Below are 5781 nucleotides of genomic sequence, written 5' to 3'. Positions count from 1 at the left end.
GGTCGACCAACCTGTGTTCTATTTTGTTTGAAGTTTTGTTTTTTACACCTTTTGTTTTTGAACGCGGGGTTCGAGGCGCACGATGATACACGTACAATCATGAGTATACACATATAGTGTCGTAGAACACACATGTGTATCTCGAAGAGGATTAATACAGTTATTGTTTCGATTACATGGGAGATATGAGTTATTTAAACATTATATACTTGTATGGATATCGTTGATAAGCACCGCTCAGTACTACTTGGGATAGTGCGTCGATATACCATTAGTACAGGCCATTGAGTCAGGTTTTAGGATGCTTGATCTAGTAGTTCGTCCCTCACGTAGATGCGATGAGGCTTGTGAGTCGTATACCTAGGATGCCTTAATTTGGTAGTCCGTCCCACACGTTGATGCGATGAGACTAATGAGCCATGTACACTATTCGGATGTCGATTTGGTAGTCTGTCCCGCATGATAATGCGAGAAATTATAAACTTTGCAAGGATTTACATTATGATAATTATCTAGCCTGAGTCTTGATGGACGCCATTATGAACATGACTCATCGCTGAGTTATATATGACCGAGGTACTTTACTCCTGTGGGTACGCGGGATTATATACTATTATTTATATTATCTTCCAATGGATAGTGGAAGATATTTTTGTTTCGATATTGTGATGACTTTACTTCCTTGTATTGCTTTCCTTTATTACTAGTTTGGAAATGATAATTAGCGATTCATAATTTGAGACACATGGGTATATACATGAGGGTTTCTTTGTTTGGATTATTTTGCTCGACGTACCAGTTTCGTGTTGTGAGTTTCTAATTATTAATTCTATTTAGATTGTTTATTCTTAGTTTAGTATTAATATTTAGTTATCTATAATTTAAGACATATGGTATATACATGAGGGTTCCCTTGCTTGGATTATTTCGCTCGACGTACTACGTCTCGTATTATAGGTTTCTAAATAATAATTCTATTTAGATTCAAGGTAAATGATCTAGGTAGACTATGGTTAATAGATACAGCCTCCATCACATCTAGTAGCCCTTACCCCGGGGGCGGATGGAGATGATCTTGCTGTAGCGCTCTGACGCTCTTTTTGTTTCTCTTTTTATTTTTTAATTCCTTTCAGGCAGCAGCTCAGAGTTCCGGAGAGCCACAATATGACGGACTTCCAGCATAGTCACCGTCACATGTTTTTAGTAGATGAGACTCCATCATAGTTGATATTTTCTTTCGGATATTTAGAGTTTTGTATTTCATCTTGTGAAGGCTGTGTGCCTTAGTTTATTTTCAGTTGACTCATATTGAGATACTTCATATTTATTTCAGACTTCAGTTATATTCAATTTATTTAGTTGAGACATGATTATATTTATTAGATATCCCTTTCTACATCATGTCTAATGTATTTATTTCCCTTATTTTGCCTGTTTTGTACCTACACTTGTTGTTGATTCCACTAGAGAGATATTACTGTGATGGTGAAACGTGTTGTTGCACAGTGTGGGTGCATGACATGTTTGATATCTCTGGGTTTACCTTGGACTGCAGCCATGTGTGAAAACAAGGGTGTCACAATAGTGCTTCGGTCGACCGATAAGGTGCAACCAGTCGACCGATCAGAGCAATTTTCCAGGATCTGATTTTTACTCATCAGTCGACTGATGCCTCTTGACCGGTCGACCGATAACGGCTAGTTTTGCTAGTACCGACTAGTTTTAGGCTGTTTTTGTTAGAGAGGCTATATATATGCCTCATAACTCATTTGTTTCACCAAGGAATTTTATAAAAGTGTTTTACCAGTTTGTTTAAGTGTTTTTCAAGAAAAAATAAGTGTGTTTTGTTTATGTGAAGTGAGTTTCACAAGAGAAGGATTGCAATATCGTTCTTGAGGATTTCAACCTCAAATCTCTACCCCTCTCTTGCTTATTTTGGAGAGGTTTTCTAAACTCCTTTCATCTAGCTATTTATTATTTTGATTCTCATATATTTATGCTAGATTAATTTGAGTTTAACTTTGATTTCATTAAACTCATTGATTTACACACACAACAACTTGAGCTTAAATATATCACATATCATCTATTTGGGTTGTGGGAGTATTTCATTGAGAGAGCTTAATTTTCATTCTCAACTTGTTTATAGGACAATTCTTTATTTGCACGTATTGCGAAACACGTTGTAATACACAATGACACTTAGAGGAGTGGTTAGGAGAAGAACGGGGTCAATTCCAAGAGGAGTGGTTTTGTAGTAAAGCTTAGGGAGAGGTGGTAAATCCAAACACATGAGGAAGGTGACACGGGTCGGCTAACACTTAGAGAAGTGTATTGTGTGATTATCAACGTGTGAGTTGTAAAATTTTTCTGTAAGTTTTGAAAACCGATTGTGTAGTGGTGTTGATTGATAGTGGAGAATCTCCTCGATGGGAGGAGCGGAGACGTAGGTCAAGGGTTGACCGAACTCCGTGATCATATTGTTTGTTTGTGTTTGGCATAGACGTACTTATCGTTGTCTCATTGTTTATATCGCCTATTGCTCATTCTATATCCTTGCATATTTCATTGTATATCACATTGTTAGTATATATTAGTTAATAAGTTTTATTTTGGCATTAATAGCGGATTAGAATAGCAAATACCCTATTCACCCCCCTCTAGGGTACTTTCATATAATATACTAATTTTAGCAATTTTTAGCTATATGATACATATAGCTATATAATATATAGCTATACAATATACTAATTTTAGCTATATAGTACATATATAACTACATAATACATATTATAAATAAGTAATAAATACTTATGTGATTCTCTCTCTCTCAAGTTATAACTTATAAGTATATACAATATATTTACATATAATATATGTATATATAATAGTTTGTAAGTATATACTAATGCGTACTTATATAAAGATAATAAGATTAATCCAATTTTAGCAAATTTTTACCAAAAAAAAGAAAAAAGGAAAATGACCGGCCCGGCCCGGGCCCGGTTTGTCGGGCCGGGCCGGGACGTTTGGATAGGGTGAGATGCTCTCTTACCTTGAATCTTGATGAGTCTACTCTATTTTCGACAAAGTCAGAACCACTGCCGACTCTCTCCAGACCCAGAGGCCACTATATCTACTCCGCCTCGACCACCCCTGTTATGCGCGGCGGAAGCTTTTCTTGTGCAACACGAACAATAACTCGAACTAAACCACAACTAATATGCAAACACAACCACAGCAAGAACAAACAATTTACGTGGTTCGACAAGTTGCCTACGTCCACAGGGCAAGGGGGAGGGAGTTCTTACTATTAGAAATCAGAGAATACAAGTAGAGTTACAAATCTCACCGATCAAACCCTAAAACAAAGCTTTTGATCTCTCACAACTCTCCCACAATTAGATGCAACAATCCTCTCTCAAAGACTGCTCAAATTCGTCCTTTCTTAACCCTAACAAAAGATGTTTAGGGTATATATAACTTAGAAACGAATCGGGTCAAAAACCGAAGCCCAGCCCAGAAATCATCGACGGTCGACCGCGGCGGTCGACCGCGCAGGTCTCGCGGTCGCCGCCTACGGCAACGACGATACATCAAACCCGAGAGCATAAATCCATTACAGTCATGCTACGCGTCGAACCTGCCGGCGGTCGGACTGCGGCGCGAGCACCGCCTTCAGTCTCCGAAACCCAATAGGGCCTGTGTGCACGTTGGCGGTCGAACGCGCAGTCGTGTCCAGCTGGTTCCTTCCGTTCTCTATAATTCTTCAATTCTCCACCTCGGCGAATGTTTCCACCAAAAAACTGAGCCGACACTGAATCATCCAATAGTTCCTCAACAAGTCCGGGAACAAAACTCGAGCTGAAACGCGATCTCCCCCCATCTGAATCAACTGATCAAACCGGCTGCATCTGAAAGACTGCCTACGTATCCTCTTGCCCAAGGAATCAAGCCGAACGTAGTTCACCCAAATGGCCTCCAAAGGCCTCAGCACTGAAGGATGTTCAAAAGCTTCAAACAATGACCAAATTTTACTCCTGAAACAACTTTGGTCAACATATCTGCAGGGTTGTCATTTGTGTGGACCTTCTCTAATATGACGTCTCCATCATCCAACACGTCACGTACAAAGTGGAATCTGACGTCGATGTGCTTCGTACGCGCATGATAAACCTGGTTTTTCACCAAATAGATAGCCGACATGCTATCATAATATACCCGAATAGTCTCCTGAGCGATCCCCAAGTCCTCCAATAATCCACGCAACCATAAAGCCTCCTTAATAGCTTCAGTTACTACCATATACTCTGCCTCTGTAGTAGAGAGAGCCACTATGGACTGAAGCGTGCATCGCCAACATACAAGTGCACCTGCTAATGTAAAAGCATAATCTGAAGTAGACCGGCGTTTGTCAAGATCTCCATCATAATCTGAATCCACATATCTAATACAATCCTGCCCATTCTTTTTATCCTTCTAGAATACTAAACCAACATCCACGGTGCCTCGAACATACCGTAGAATCCACTTCACGATCTCCCAATGACCCTTCCCGGGGTCGTGCATGTATCTCAATACCATGCTCATGGCCTGTGACAAATCTGACCTCGTACACACCATCGCATACATCAAGCTACCTACTGCACTGGCATATGGGACCTTTGACATATAATCTCTGTCCTTAACTGAAACAGGTGACATCAACGCTGAAAGCTTGAAGTGGGGAGCTAATTGTGTGCTAACTGCTTTTGCATTGCCGTCAAAGCTGAATTTCTTCAGCATCTTCTGCAAGTAGCTCTTCTGCGTATGTTTCAAACTCCCTTTCACCCTGTCTCTCTCGATCTCCATACCCAATATCTTCTTTGCCTCTCCAAGATCATTCATCTCAAACTCGGATGACAGCTCATCTTTCAACTTTCGAATAGCCGAAGAATTCCTAGAAGAAATAAGCATATCGTCAACATATAAAAGCAAATATATGTGATCACCATCATGTAGCTTGTGCATATAAACACATGGGTCATATGGGCTCCTCGTGTACCCTCGGCCAATCATAAAGCCGTCGAATCTCTTATACCATTGTCTTGGTGACTGCTTCAAACCATAAAGAGACTTCTTCAGCTTACAAACTAAATCTTCCTTTCCTGCAGCTTTGAAACCCTGGGGTTGTGTCATGTAGATCTCCTCATCTAAATCACTGTGTAGAAAGGCTGTCTTCACATCCATCTGGACCAAATCCAAATCCAACTGTTCCACCAACGCTAATAAAATCCGTATAGATGAATGCTTCACAACGGGTGAAAATACCTCGTTGTAATCAATGCCCTCAAGCTGTGCATATCCCTTGGCAACCAATCTGGCTTTGAACCTTATGTAGTATCGTTCTTCTGAAGAGACTGCATCTCCTCCTCCATAGCTTCCCTCCACCTGATCGAATCGAGGCTAGATTCTGCCTCCCTGAATGTGGCTGGAACCATATCATCAACGACCTCCACTGATAATGCATATGCGACCATGACATCATTATACCTAGCTAGCCGATGAATCTCTCTCCTTGGTCTATCTGCTGCAATGGACCCCTGAACATGACCCTGTTCATGAGTCCCATAATCCACTGTATCCTCTATCTACCCGGCTGTCATATCATCTCCTCCCAGTGTCACCTCTGTAGGAGCCTCAATGGATACAGTGCTCTCTAAAGTGAGTGGAGTCACATCATCCTCCACCTGCTGTGATATCTCTCCTGTCTGGTCTCCCTCTACCTGCTGCGCCTCGTCA

This window comes from Asparagus officinalis, unplaced genomic scaffold, assembly GCF_001876935.1.
Source record: "Asparagus officinalis unplaced genomic scaffold, Aspof.V1 AsparagusV1_Un312, whole genome shotgun sequence".
NCBI classification, from domain to species: domain Eukaryota; kingdom Viridiplantae; phylum Streptophyta; class Magnoliopsida; order Asparagales; family Asparagaceae; genus Asparagus; species Asparagus officinalis.
The sequence above is the reverse complement of the archived record's forward strand: the minus strand, read 5'-3'. Positions refer to the sequence as shown.